This window comes from Ovis canadensis, chromosome 25 (genome assembly GCF_042477335.2).
Source record: "Ovis canadensis isolate MfBH-ARS-UI-01 breed Bighorn chromosome 25, ARS-UI_OviCan_v2, whole genome shotgun sequence".
NCBI classification, from domain to species: Eukaryota; Metazoa; Chordata; class Mammalia; order Artiodactyla; family Bovidae; genus Ovis; species Ovis canadensis.
Window position 1 is genome coordinate 10,100,181 of NC_091269.1, and position 15,755 is coordinate 10,115,935.

Below are 15,755 nucleotides of genomic sequence, written 5' to 3' on the forward strand. Positions count from 1 at the left end.
CCTGGCATCGACGGGAGAGGAATCCCGAGAGGCCCCCGTGGAACTCGCATGGGGACTGGCCTTTCCTGAGGCCACCAGAGCGGGTCCCTGAGGTCCCCATCGTAAGTCGAGAGCACCTGCCGCAACTCGAGAAAATCCAGGAGCTTTTGCCCTCCAGGCGAGATGAGGCCCATTTCCGCTGAGGCTTCTCGAGGCTAATCACATCTAACCACTGGAACTTCCAAAGTGTCCTTCACACCCTTGCTGCAACTCAAGAAGTTCCCCGACATACCCGTCTCCACTCGAGAGGAAGCACGTGGGTCCCGCACACATCCAGGGGAGCCCCGTTTCCGCTTGCTAGCTCGAGATGAGGGATCCATTCCCTGTTTCGTAGGGAAAGAATTCCCGGTGTTCCCGTCGCATCTCAAGAGGAGGCGCTCTCCACCGGAAAGGCGAGAGGAACTCCAGGGTCGTGACACCATTCCAAGAGTCCCCCAGATGTGTCAGTCCATTCCAGAGGAACCTGTTTTCCCTGCACTGCCTTGACGTTCAAGCCGAGGATCCACTCCCACCACGTGTGCACGTGGGACAGCCCTGTGGGAAAGCCTCGTGGGAAAGCCACGTGGGAAAGAATCGAGGGAAAACCATAGATCCTTTGATCCACGCGGCAGACTGCATGACACTGCTGCTACCGCTCTGGAGGAAAGCGAAAGTGCATGCCCGCATTCGAGACGAGGACTGACTCCCCTGGGGAGACTGCAGAAGTACCCCAAGATCCATGTCAGCACTGGAGAGGAATCCTCAGGTTCCGGCCCCGACTCCACACAAGGTCTTAGGCCCCGGCAACGACGGGAGAGGAATCCCGAGAGGCCCCCGAGGAACTCGCATGGGGACTGGCCTTTCCTGAGGCCACCAGAGCGGGTCCCTGAGGTCCCCGTCGTAAGTCGAGAGCACCTGCCGCAACTCGAGAAAATCCAGGAGGTTTTGCCCTCCAGGCGAGATGAGGCCCATTTCCGCAGAGGCTTCTCGAGGCCAATCACATCTAACCACTGGAACTTCCAAAGGGTCCTTCACACCCTTGCTGCAACTCAAGAAGTTCCCCGACATACCCGTCTCCACTCGAGAGGAAGCACGTGGTGTCCCGCACACATCCAGGGGAGACCCGTTTCCGCCTCCTAGCTCGAGATGAGGGATCCTTTCCCTGTTTCGTAGGGAAAGAATTCCCGGCGTTCCCGTCGCATCTCAAGAGGAGGCGCTCTCCACAGGAAAGGCGAGAGGAACTCCAGGGTCATGCCACAATTCCAAGAGTCCCCCAGATGTGTCAGTCCATTCCAGAGGAACCTGTTTTCCCTGCACTGCCTTGACGTTCAAGCCAAGGATCGACTCCCACCACGTGTGCACGTGGGACAGCCCTGTGGGAAAGCCTCGTGGGAAAGCCTCGTGGGAAAGACTCGAGGGAAAGAAATAGATCCTTTGATCCACGCGGCGGACTGCGTGACACTGCTGCTACCGCTCTGGAGGAAAGCGCAAGTGCATGCCCGCATTCGAGACGAGGACTGACTCCCCTGGGGAGACTCCAGAAGTACCCCAAGATCCATGTCAGCACTGGAGAGGAATCCTCAGGTTCCGGCCCCGACTCCACACAAGGTCTTAGGCCCCGGCATCGACGGGAGAGGAATCCCGAGAGGCCCCGGAGGAACTCGCATGGGGACTGGCCTTTCCTGAGGCCACCAGAGCGGGTCCCTGAGGTCCCCGTCGTAAGTCGAGAGCACCTGCCGCAACTCGAGAAAATCCAGGAGGTTTTGCCCTCCAGGCGAGATGAGGCCCATTTCCGCTGAGGCTTCTCGAGGCTAATCACGTCTAACCACTGGAACTTCCAAAGGGTCCTACACACCCTTGCTGCAACTCAAGAAGTTCCCCGACATACCCGTCTCCAATCGAAAGGAAGCACGTGGGTCCCGCACACATCCAGCGGAGCCCCGTTTCCGCCTCCTAGCTCGAGATGAGGGATCCTTTCACTGTTTCGTAGGGAAAGAATTCCGGCGTTCCCGTCGCATCTCAAGAGGAGGCGCTCTCCACAGGAAAGGCGAGAAGAACTCCAGGGTCGTGACACCATTCCAAGAGTCCGGCAGATGTGTCAGTCCATTCCAGAGGAACCTGTTTTCCCTGCACTTCCTTGACGTTCAAGCCGAGGATCGACTCCCACCACGTGTGCACGTGGGACAGCCCTGTGGGAAAGACTCGTGGGAAAGCCTCGTGGGAAAGACTCGAGGGAAAACCATAGATCCTTGATCCACGCGGCGGACTGCGTGACACTGCTGCTACCGCTCTGGAGGAAAGCGCAAGTGCATGCCCGCATTCGAGACGAGGACTGACTCCCCTGGGGAGACTCCAGAAGTACCCCAAGATCCATTTCAGCACTGGAGAGGAATCCTCAGGTTCCGGCCCCGACTCCACACAAGGTCTTAGGCCCCGGCATCGACGGGAGAGGAATCCCGAGAGGCCCCCGAGGAACTCGCATGGGGACTGGCCTTTCCTGAGGCCACCAGAGCGGGTCCCTGAGGTCCCCGTCGTAAGTCGAGAGCACCTGCCGCAACTCGAGAAAATCCAGGAAGTCTTGCCCTCCAGGCGAGATGAGGCCCATTTCCGCTGAGGCTTCTCGAGGCTAATCACGTCTAACCACTGGAACTTCCAAAGGGTCATTCACACCCTTGCTGCAACTCAAGAAGTTCCCCGACATACCCGTCTGCACTCGAGAGGAAGCACGTGGGTCCCGCACACATCCAGGGGAGCCCCGTTTCCGCCTCCTAGCTCGAGATGAGGGATCCTTTCCCTGTTTCGTAGGGAAAGAATTCCCGGCATTCCCGTCGCATCTCAAGAGGAGGCGCTCTCCACAGGAAAGGCGAGAGGAACTCCAGGGTCGTGCCACCATTCCAAGAGTCCCCCAGATGTGTCAGTCCATTCCAGAGGAACCTGTTTTCCCTGCACTGCCTTGACGTTCAAGCCGAGGATCGACTCCCACCACGTGTGCACGTGGGACAGCCCTGTGGGAAAGCCTCGTGGGAAAGCCTCGTGGGAAAGACTCGAGGGAAAACCATAGATCCTTTGATCCACGCGGCGGACTGCGTGACACTGCTGCTACCGCTCTGGAGGAAAGCGCAAGTGCATGCCCGCATTCGAGACGAGGACTGACTCCCCTGGGGAGACTCCAGAAGTACCCCAAGATCCATGTCAGCACTGGAGAGGAATCCTCAGGTTCGGGCCCCGACTCCACACAAGGTCTTAGGCCCCGGCATCGACGGGAGAGGAATCCCGAGAGGCCCCCGAGGAACTCGCATGGGGACTGGCCTTTCCTGAGGCCACCAGAGCGGGTCCCTGAGGTCCCCGTCGTAAGTCGAGAGCACCTGTCGCAACTCGAGAAAATCCAGGAGGTTTTGCCCTCCAGGCGAGATGAAGCCCATTTCCGCTGAGGCTTTTCGAGGCCAATCACATCTAACCACTGGAACTTCCAAAGGGTCCTTCACACCCTTGCTGCAACTCAAGAAGTTCCCCGACATACCCGTCTGCACTCGAGAGGAAGCACGTGGTGTCCCGCACACATCCAGGGGAGCCCCGTTTCCGCCTCCTAGCTCGAGATGAGGGATCCTTTCCCTGTTTCGTAGGGAAAGAATTCCCGGCGTTCCCGTCGCATCTCAAGAGGAGGCGCTCTCCACAGGAAAGGCGAGAGGAACTCCAGGGTCGTGACACCATTCCAAGAGTCCCCCAGATGTGTCAGTCCATTCCAGAGGAACCTGTTTTCCCTGCACTGCCTTGACGTTCAAGCCGAGGATCCACTCCCACCACGTGTGCACGTGGGACAGCCCTGTGGGAAAGCCTCGTGGGAAAGCCTCGTGGGAAAGACTCGAGGGAAAACCATAGATCCTTTGATCCTCGCGGCGGACTGCGTGACACTGCTGCTACCGCTCTGGAGGAAAGCGCAAGTGCATGCCCGCATTAGAGACGAGGACTGACTCCCCTGGGGAGACTCCAGAAGTACCCCAAGATCCATGTCAGCACTGGAGAGGAATCCTCAGGTTCCGGCCCCGACTCCACACAAGGTCTTAGGCCCCGGCATGGACGGGAGAGGAATCCCGAGAGGCCCCCGAGGAACTCGCATGGGGACTGGCCTTTCCTGAGGCCACCAGAGCGGGTCCCTGAGGGCCCCGTCGTAAGTCGAGAGCACCTGCCGCAACTCGAGAAAATCCAGGAGGTTTTGCCCTGCCGGCGAGATAAGGCCCATTTCCGCTGAGGCTTCTCGAGGCTAATCACATCTAACCAATGGAACTTCCAAAGGGTCCTTCACACCCTTGCTGCAACTCAAGAAGTTCCCCGACATACCCGTCTCCACTCGAGAGGAAACACGAGGGTCCCGCACACATCCAGGGTAGGCCCGTTTCCGCCTCCGAGCTCGAGATGAGGGATCCTTTCCCTGTTTCGTAGGGAAAGAATTCCCGGCGTTCCCGTCGCATCTCAAGAGGAGGCACTCTCCTCAGGAAAGGCGAGAGAAACTCCAGGGTCGTGCCACCATTCCAAGAGTCCCCCAGATGTGTCATTCCATTCCAGAGGAACCTGTTTTCCCCGCACTGCCATGACGTTCAAGTCGAGGATCGACTCCCACCACGTGTGCACTTGGGACAGCCCTGTGGGAAAGCCTCGTAGGAAAGACTCGTGGGAAAGACTCGAGGGAACAACATAGATCCTTTGATCCACGCGGCGCACTGTGTGACACTGCTGCTACCGCTCTGGAGGAAAGCGCAGGTGCATGCCCGCATTCGAGACGAGGACTGACTCCCCTGGGGAGACTCCAGAAGTAGCCCAAGATCCATGTCAGCACTGGAGAGGAATCCTCAGGTTCCGGCCCCGACTCCACACAAGGTCTTAGGCCCCGGCATCGACGGGAGAGGAATCCCGATAGGCCCCCGAGGAACTCGCATGGGGACTGGCCTTTCCTGAGGCCACCAGAGCGGGTCCCTTAGGTCCCCGTGGTAAGTCGAGAGCACCTGCCGCAACTCGAGAAAATCCAGGAGGTTTTGCCCTCCAGGCGAGATGAGGCCCATTTCCACTGAGGCTTCTCGAGGCTAATCACATCTAACCCCTGGAACTTCCAAAGGGTCCTTCACACCCTTGCTGCAACTCCAGAAGTTCCCCGACATACCCGTCTCCACTCGAGAGGAAGCACGAGGGTCCCGCACACACCCAGGGGAGCCCCGTTTCCGCCTCCTAGCTCGAGATGAGGGATCCTTTCCCTGTTTCGTAGGGAAAGAATTCCCGGCGTTCCCGTCGCATCTCAAGAGGAGTCGCTCTCCACAGGAAAGGCGAGAGCAACTCCAGGGTCATGCCACCATTCAAAGAGTCCCCCAGATGTGTCAGTCCATTCCAGAGGAACCTGTTTTCCCTGCACTGCCTTGACGTTCAAGCCGAGGATCGACTCCCACCACGTGTGCACGTGGGACAGCCCTGTGGGAAAGCCTCGTGGGAAAGACTCGAAGGAAAACCATAGATCCTTTGATCCACGCGGCGGACTGCGTGACACTGCTGCTACCGCTCTGGAGGAAAGCGCAAGTGCATGCCCGCATTCGAGACGAGGACTGACTCCCCTGAGGAGACTCCAGAATTACCCCAAGATCCATGTCAGCACTGGAGAGGACACCTCAGGTTCCGGCCCCGTCTCCACACAAGGTGTTAGGCCCTTGCATCGACGGGAGAGGAATCCCGAGAGGCCCCCGAGGAACTCGCATGGGGACTGGCCTTTCTTGAGGCCACCAGAGCGGGTCCCTGAGGTCCCCGTCGTAAATCGAGAGCACCTGCCGCAACTCGAGAAAATCCAGGAGGTTTTGCACTCCAGGCGAGATGAGGCCCATTTCCGCTGACGCTTCTCGAGGCCAATCACATCTAACCACTGGAACTTCCAAAGGGTCCTTCACACCCTTGCTGCAACTCAAGAAGTTCCCCGACATACCCGTCTCCACTCGAGAGGAAACACGAGGGTCCCGCACATATCCAGGGGAGCCCCGTTTCCGCCTCCGAGCTCGAGATGAGGGATCCTTTCCCTGTTTCGTAGGGAAAGAATTCCCGGCGTTCCCGTCGCATCTCACGAGGAGGCGCTTTTCACAGGAAAGGAGAGAGAAACTCCAGGGTCGTGCCACCATTCCAAGAGTCCCCCAGATGTGTCAGTCCATTCCAGAGGAACCTGTTTTCCCTGCACTGCCTTGACGTTCAAGCCGAGGATCGACTCCCACCACGTGTGCACGTGGGACAGCCCTGTGGGAAAGCCTCGTGGGAAAGCCTCGTGGGAAAGTCTCGAGGGAAAACCATAGATCCTTTGATCGACGCGGCGGCCTGCGTGACACTGCTGCTAACGCTCTGGAGGAAAGCGCAAGTGCATGCCTGCATTCGAGACAAGGACTGACTCCCCTGGGGAGACTCCAGAAGTACCCCAAGATCCATGTCAGCACTGGAGAGGAATCCTCATGATCCGGCCCCGACTCCACACAAGGTCTTAGGCCCCGGGATCGACGGGAGAGGAATCCCGAGAGGCCCCCGAGGAACTCGCATGGGGACTGGCCTTTCCTGAGGCCACCAGAGCGGGTCCCTGAGGGCCCCGTCGTTAATCGAGAGCACCTGCCGCAACTCGAGAAAATCCAGGAGGTTTTGCCCTCCAGGCGAGATGAGGCCCATTTCCGCTGAGGCTTCTCCAGGCTAAACACATCTAACCACAGGAAATTCCAAAGGGTCCTTCACACCCCTGCTGCAACTCAAGAAGTTCCCCGACATACCCGTCTCCACTCGAGAGGAAGCACGAGGGTCCCGCACACATCCAGAGGAGTCCCGTTTCCGCCTGCTAGCTCGAGATGAGGGATCCTTTCCTGTTTCGTAGGGAAAGAATTCCCGGCGTTCCTGTCGCATCTTAAGAGGAGGCGCTCTCCACAGGAGAGGCGAGAGGAACTCCAGGGTCGTGCCACCATTCCAAGAGTCCCCCAGATGTGTCAGTCCATTCCAGAGGAACGTATTTTCCCTGCACTGCCTGGACGTTCATGCGGAGGATCGACTCCCACCACGGTGGCATGTGGGACAGCCCTGTGGGAAAGCCTCGTGGGAAAGCCTCGGGGGAAAGCCATAGATCCCTTGATCCACGCGGCGGAATGCGTGACACTGCTGCTATCGCTCTGGAGGAAAGCGCAAGAGCATGCCCGCATTCGAGACGAGGACTGACTCCCCTGGGGAGACTCCAGAAGTACCCCAAGATCCATGTCAGCACTGGAGAGGAATCCTCAGGTTCCGGCCCCGACTCCACACAAGGTCTTAGGCCCCGGCATCGAAGGGAGAGGAATGCCGAGTGGCCCCCGAGAAACTCGAATGGGGATTGGCCTTTCCTGAGGCCACCAGAGCGGGTCCCTGAGGTCCCCGTCGTAAGTCGAGAGCACCTGCCGCAACTCGAGACAAACCAGGAGGTTTTGCCCTCCAGGCGAGATGAGGCCCATTTCCGCTGAGGCTTCTCGAGGCTAATCACATGTAACCACTGGAACTTCCAAAGGGTCCATCACACCCTTGCTGCAACTCAAGAAGTTCCCCGACATTCCAGTCTCCACTCGAGAGGAAGCACGAGTGTCCCGCACACATCCAGGGGAGCCCCGTTTCCGCCTCCTAGCTCGAGATGAGGGATCCTTTCCCTGTTTCGTAGGGAAAGAATTCACGGCGTTTCCGTCGCATCTCAAGAGGAGGCGCTCTCCACAGGAAAGGGGAGACGAACTCTAGGGTCGTGCCACCATTCCAAGAGTCCCCCAGATGTGTGAGTCCATTCCAGAGGAACTTGTTTTCCCTGCACTGCCTTGACGTTCAAGCCGAGGATCGACTCCCACCACGTGTGCACGTGGGACAGCCCTGTGGGAAAGCCTCGTGGGAAAGCCTCGTGCGAAAGACTCGAGGGAACGACATAGATCCTTTGATCCACGCGGGGCACTGCGTGACACTGCTGCTACCGCTCTGGAGGAAAGCACAAGTTCATGCTCACATTCGAGACGAGGACTGACTCCCCTGGGGAGACTCCAGAATTACCCCAAGATCCATATCAGCACTGGAGAGGAATCCTCAGGTTCCGGCCCCGACTCCACACAAGGTCTTAGGCCCCGGCAACGACGGGAGAGGAATCCCGAGAGGCCCCCGAGGAACTCGCATGGGGACTGGCCTTTCCTGAGGCCACCAGAGCGGGTCCCTGAGGTCCCCGTCGTAAGTCGAGAGCACCTGCCGCAACTCGAGAAAATCCAGGAGCTTTTGCCCTCCAGGCGAGATGAGGCACATTTCCGCAGAGGCTTCTCGAGGCCAATCACATCTAACCACTGGAACTTCCAAAGGGTCCTTCACACCCTTGCTGCAACTCAAGAAGTTCCCCGACATACCCGTCTCCACTCGAGAGAAGCACGTGGTGTCCCGCACACATCCAGGGGAGACCCGTTTCCGCCTCCTAGCTCGAGATGAGGGATCCTTTCCCTGTTTCGTAGGAAAAGAATTCCCGGCGTTCCCGTCGCATCTCAAGAGGAGGCGCTCTCCACAGGAAAGGCGAGAGGAACTCCAGGGTCATGCCACAATTCCAAGAGTCCCCCAGATGTGTCAGTCCATTCCAGAGGAACCTGTTTTCCCTGCACTGCCTTGACGTTCAAGCCAAGGATCGACTCCCACCACGTGTGCACGTGGGACAGCCCTGTGGGAAAGCCTCGTGGGAAAGCCTCGTGGGAAAGACTCGAGGGAAAGCCATAGATCCTTTGATCCACGCGGCGGACTGCGTGACACTGCTGCTACCGCTCTGGAGGAAAGCGCAAGTGCATGCCCGCATTCGAGACGAGGACTGACTCCCCTGGGGAGACTCCAGAAGTACCCCAAGATCCATGTCAGCACTGGAGAGGAATCCTCAGGTTCCGGCCCCGACTCCACACAAGGTCTTAGGCCCCGGCATCGACGGGAGAGGAATCCCGAGAGGCCCCGGAGGAACTCGCATGGGGACTGGCCTTTCCTGAGGCCACCAGAGCGGGTCCCTGAGGTCCCCGTCGTAAGTCGAGAGCACCTGCCGCAACTCGAGAAAATCCAGGAGGTTTTGCCCTCCAGGCGAGATGAGGCCCATTTCCGCTGAGGCTTCTCGAGGCTAATCACGTCTAACCACTGGAACTTCCAAAGGGTCCTACACACCCTTGCTGCAACTCAAGAAGTTCCCCGACATACCCGTCTCCACTCGAGAGGAAGCACGTGGTGTCCCGCACACATCCAGGGGAGCCCCGTTTCCGCCTCCTAGCTCGAGATGAGGGATCCTTTCCCTGTTTCGTAGGGAAAGAATTCACGGCGTTCCCGTCGCATCTCAAGAGGAGGCGCTCTCCACAGGAAAGGCGAGAGGAACTCCAGGGTCGTGCCACCATTCCAAGAGTCCCCCAGATGTGTCAGTCCATTCCAGAGGAACCTGTTTTCCCTGCACTGCCTTGACGTTCAAGCCGAGGATCGACTCCTACCACGTGTGCACGTGGGACAGCCCTGTGGGAAAGCCTCGTGGGAAACCTCGTGGGAAAGACTCGAGGGAAAACCATAGATCCTTTGATCCACGCGGCGGACTGTGTGACACTGCTACTACCGCTCTGGAGGAAAGCGCAATGCATGCCCGCATTCGAGACGAGGACTGACTCCCCTGGGGAGACTCCAGAAATACCCCAAGATCCATGTCAGCACTGGAGAGGAATCCTCAGGTTCCGGCCCCGACTCCACACAAGGTCTTAGGCCCCGGCATCGACGGGAGAGGAATCCCGAGAGGTCCCCGAATAACTCGCATGCGGACTGGCCTTTCCTGAGGCCACCAGAGCGGGTCCCTGAGGTCCCCGTCGTAAGTCGAGAGCACCTGCCGCAACTCGAGAAAATCCAGGAGGTTTTGCCCTCCAGGCGAGATGAGGCCCATTTCCGCTGAGGCTTCTCGAGGCCAATCACATCTAACCACTGGAACTTCCAAAGGGTCCTTCATACCCTTGCTGCAACTCAAGAAGTTCCCCGACATACCCGTCTCCACTCGAGAGGAAGCACGTGGGTCCCGCACACATCCAGGGGAGCCCCGTTTCCGCCTCCTAGCTCGAGATGAGGGATCCATTCCCTGTTTCGTAGGGAAAGAATTCCCGGTGTTCCCGTCGCATCTCAAGAGGAGGCGCTCTCCACAGGAAAGGCGAGAGGAACTCCAGGGTCGTGACACCATTCCAAGAGTCCCCCATATGTGTCAGTCCATTCCAGAGGAACCTGTTTTCCCTGCACTGCCTTGACGTTCAAGCCGAGGATCCACTCCCACCACGTGTGCACGTGGGACAGCCCTGTGGGAAAGCCTCGTGGGAAAGCCTCGTGGGAAAGAATCGAGGGAAAACCATAGATCCTTTGATCCACGCGGCGGACTGCGTGACACTGCTGCTACCGCTCTGGAGGAAAGCGAAAGTGCATGCCCGCATTCGAGACGAGGACTGACTCCCCTGGGGAGACTCCAGAAGTACCCCAAGATCCATGTCAGCACTGGAGAGGAATCCTCAGGTTCCGGCCCCGACTCCACACAAGGTCTTAGGCCCCGGCAACGACGGGAGAGGAATCCCGAGAGGCCCCCGAGGAACTCGCATGGGGACTGGCCTTTCCTGAGGCCACCAGAGCGGGTCCCTGAGGTCCCCGTCGTAAGTCGAGAGCACCTGCCGCAACTCGAGAAAATCCAGGAGGTTTTGCCCTCCAGGCGAGATGAGGCCCATTTCCGCAGAGGCTTCTCGAGGCCAATCACATCTAACCACTGGAACTTCCAAAGGGTCCTTCACACCCTTGCTGCAACTCAAGAAGTTCCCCGACATACCCGTCTCCACTCGAGAGGAAGCACGTGGTGTCCCGCACACATCCAGTGGAGCCCCGTTTCCGCCTCCTAGCTCGAGATGAGGGATCCTTTCCCTGTTTCGTAGGGAAAGAATTCCCGGCGTTCCCGTCGCATCTCAAGAGGAGGCGCTCTCCACAGGAAAGGCGAGAGGAACTCCAGGGTCATGCCACCATTCCAAGAGTCCCCCAGATGTGTCAGTCCATTCCAGAGGAACCTGTTTTCCCTGCACTGCCTTAACGTTCAAGCCAAGGATCGACTCCCACCACGTGTGCACGTGGGACAGCCCTGTGGGAAAGCCTCGTGGGAAAGCCTCGTGGGAAAGACTCGAGGGAAAACCATAGATCCTTTGATCCACGGGGCCGACTGCGTGCCACTGCTGCTACCGCTCTGGAGGAAAGCGCAAGTGCATGCCCGCATTCGAGACGAGGACTGACTCCCCTGGGGAGACTCCAGAAGTACCCCAAGATCCATGTCAGCACTGGAGAGGAATCCTCAGGTTCCGGCCCCGACTCCACACAAGGTCTTAGGCCCCGGCATCGACGGGAGAGGAATCCCGAGAGGCCCCCGAGGAACTCGCATGGGGACTGGCCTTTCCTGAGGCCACCAGAGCGGGTCCCTGAGGTCCCCGTCGTAAGTCGAGAGCACCTGCCGCAACTCGAGAAAATCCAGGAGGTTTTACCCTCCAGGCGAGATAAGGCCCATTTCCGCTGAGGCTTCTCGAGGCTAATCACGTCTAACCACTGGAACTTCCAAAGGGTCCTTCACACCCTTGCTGCAACTCAAGAAGGTCACCGACATACCCGTCTCCACTCGAGAGGAATCACGTGGGTCCGCACACATCCAGGGGAGCCCCGTTTCCGCCTCCTAGCTCGAGATGAGGGATCCTTTCCCTGTTTTGTAGGGAAAGAATTCCCGGCGTTCCCGTCGCATCTCAAGAGGAGGCGCTCTCCACAGGAAAGGCGAGAGGAACTCCAGGGTCGTGACACCATTCAAAGAGTCCCCCAGATGTGTCAGTCCATTCCAGAGGAACCTGTTTTCCCTGCACTGCCTTGACGTTCAAGCCGAGGATCGACTCCCACCACGTGTGCACGTGGGACAGCCCTGTGGGAAAGCCTCGTGGGAAAGCCTCGTGGGAAAGACTCGAGGGAAAACCATAGACCCTTTGCTCCACGCGGCGGACTGCGTGACACTGATGCTACCGCTCTGGAGGAAAGCGAAAGTGCATGCCCGCATTCGAGACGAGGACTGACTCCCCTGGGGAGACTCCAGAAGTACCCCAAGATCCATGTCAGCACTGGAGAGGAAACCTCAGGTTCCGGCCCCGACTCCACACAAGGTCTTAGGCCACGGCATCGACGGGAGAGGAATCCCGAGAGGCCCCCGAGGAACTCGCATGGGGACTGGCCTTTCCTGAGGCCACCAGAGCGGGTCCCTGAGGTCCCCGTCGTAAGTCGAGAGCACCAGCCACAACTCGAGAAAATCCAGGAGGTTTTGCCCTCCAGGCGAGATGAGGCCCATTTCCGCTGAGGCTTCTCGATGCCAATCACATCTAACCACTGGAACTTCCAAAGGGTCCTTCACACCCTTGCTGCAACTCAAGAAGTTCCCCGACATACCCGTCTCCACTCGAGAGGAAGCACGTGGTGTCCCGCACACATCCAGGGGAGCCACGTTTCCGCCTCTTAGCTCGAGATGAGGGATCCTTTCCCTGTTTCGTAGGGAAAGAATTCCCGGCGTTCCCGTCGCATCTCAAGAGGAGGCGCTCTCCACAGGAAAGGCGAGAGGAACTCCAGGGTCGTGCCACCATTCCAAGAGTCCCCCAGATGTGTCAGTCCATTCCAGAGGAACCTGTTTTCCCTGCACTGCCTTGACGTTCAACAGAGGATCGACTCACACAACGTGTGCACGTGGGACAGCCCTGTGGGAAAGACTCGAGGGAAAACCATAGATCCTTTGATCCACGCGGCGGACTGCGTGACACTGCTGCTACCGCTCTGGAGGAAAGCGCAAGTGCATGCCCGCATTCGAGACGAGGACTGACTCCCCTGGGGAGACTCCAGAAGTACCCCAAGATCCATGTCAGCACTGGAGAGGAATCCTCAGGTTCCGGCCCCGACTCCACACAAGGTCTTCGGCCCCGGCATCGACGGGAGAGGAATCCCGAGAGGCCCCCGAGGAACTCGCATGGGGACTGGCCTTTCCTGAAGCCACCAGAGCGGGTCCCTGAGGTCCCCGTCGTAAGTCGAGAGCACCTGCCGCAACTCGAGAAAATCCAGGAGGTTTTGCCCTCCAGGCGAGATGAGGCCCATTTCCGCTGAGGCTTCTCGAGGCTAATCACGTCTAACCACTGGAACTTCCAAAGGGTCCTTCACACCCTTGCTGCAACTCAAGAAGTTCCCCGACATACCCGTCTCCAATCGAGAGGAAACACGTGGGTCCCGCACACATCCAGCGGAGCCCCATTTCCGCCTCCTAGCTCGAGATGAGGGATCCTTTCCCTGTTTCGTAGGGAAAGAAATCCGGCGTTCCCGTCGCATCTCAAGAGGAGGCGCTCTCCACAGGAAAGGCGAGAAGAACTCCAGGGTCGTGACACCATTCCAAGAGTCCGGCAGATGTGTCAGTCCATTCCAGAGGAACCTGTTTTCCCTGCACTGCCTTGACGTTCAAGCCGAGGATCGACTCCCACCACGTGTGCACGTGGGACAGCCCTGTGGGAAAGACTCGTGGGAAAGCCTCGTGGGAAAGACTCGAGGGAAAACCATAGATCCTTTGATCCACGCGGCGGACTGCGTGACACTGCTGCTACCGCTCTGGAGGAAAGCGCAAGTGCATGCCCGCATTCGAGACGAGGACTGACTCCCCTGGGGAGACTCCAGAAGTACCCCAAGATCCATGTCAGCACTGGAGAGGAATCCTCAGGTTCCGGCCCCGACTCCACACAAGGTCTTAGGCCCCGGCATCGACGGGAGAGGAATCCCGAGAGGCCCCCGAGGAACTCGCATGGGGACTGGCCTTTCCTGAGGCCACCAGAGCGGGTCCCTGAGGTCCCCGTCATAAGTCGAGAGCACCAGCCACAACTCGAGAAAATCCAGGAGGTTTTGCCCTCCAGGCGAGATGAGGCCCATTTCCGCTGAGGCTTCTCGATGCCAATCACATCAAACCACTGGAACTTCCAAAGGGTCCTTCACACCCTTGCTGCAACTCAAGAAGTTCCCCGACATACCCGTCTCCACTCGAGAGGAAGCACGTGGTGTCCCGCACACATCCAGGGGAGCCCCGTTTCCGCCCCCTAGCTCGAGATGAGGGATCCTTTCCCTGTTTCGTAGGGAAAGAATTCCCGGCGTTCCCGTCGCATCTCAAGAGGAGGCGCTCTCCACAGGAAAGGCGAGAGGAACTCCAGGGTCGTGCCACCATTCCAAGAGTCCCCCAGATGTGTCAGTCCATTCCAGAGGAACCTGTTTTCCCTGCACTGCCTTGACGTTCAAGCCGAGGATCGACTCCTACCACGTGTGCACGTGGGACAGCCCTGTGGGAAAGCCTCGTGGGAAACCTCGTGGGAAAGACTCGAGGGAAAACCATAGATCCTTTGATCCACGCGGCGGACTGTGTGACACTGCTACTACCGCTCTGGAGGAAAGCGCAATGCATGCCCGCATTCGAGACGAGGACTGACTCCCATGGGGAGACTCCAGAAATACCCCAAGATCCATGTCAGCACTGGAGAGGAATCCTCAGGTTCCGGCCCCGACTCCACACAAGGTCTTAGGCCCCGGCATCGACGGGAGAGGAATCCCGAGACGCCCCCGATGAACTCGCATGGGGACTGGCTTTTCCTGAGGCCACCAGAGCGGTCCCTGAGGTCCCCGTCGTAAGTCGAGAGCACCTGCCGCAACTCGAGAAAATCCAGGAGGTTTTGCCTTCCAGGCGAGATGAGGCCCATTTCCGCTGTGGCTTCTCGAGGCTAATCACGTCTAACCACTGGAACTTCCAAAGGGTCCTTCACACCCTTGCTGCAACTCAAGAAGTTCCCCGACATACCCGTCTCCACTCGAGAGGAAGCACGTGGTGTCCCGCACACATCCAGGGGAGCCCCGTTTCCGCCTCCTAGCTCGAGATGAGGGATCCTTTCCCTGTTTCGTAGGGAAAGAATTCCCGGCGTTCCCGTCGCATCTCAAGAGGAGGCGCTCTCCACAGGAAAGGCGAGAGGAACTCCAGGGTCGTGCCACCATTCCAAGAGTCCCCCAGATGTGTCAGTCCATTCCAGAGGAACCTGTTTTCCCTGCACTGCCTTGACGTTCAAGCCGAGGATCCACTCCCACCACGTGTGCACGTGGGACAGCCCTGTGGGAAAGCCTCGTGGGAAAGCCTCGTGGGAAAGACTCGAGGGAAAACCATAGATCCTTTGATCCACGCGGCGGACTGCGTGACACTGCTGCTACCGCTCTGGAGGAAAGCGCAAGTGCATTCCCGCATTCGAGACGAGGACTGACTCCCCTGGGGAGACTCCAGAAGTACCCCAAGATCCATGTCAGCACTGGAGAGGAATCCTCAGGTTCCGGCCCCGACTCCACACAAGGTCTTAGGCCCCGGCATCGACGGGAGAGGAATCCCGAGAGGCCCCCGAGGAAGTCGCATGGGGTCTGGCCTTTCCTGAGGCCACCAGAGCGGGTCCCTGAGGTCCCCGTCGTAAGTCGAGAGCACCTGCCGCAACTCGAGAAAATCCAGGAGGTTTTGCGCTCCAGGCGAGATGAGGCCCATTTCCGCTGAGGCTTCTCGAGGCCAATCACATCTAACCACTGGAACTTCCAAAGGGTCCTTCACACCCTTGCTGCAACTCAAGAAGTTCCCCGACATACCCGTCTCCACTCGAGAG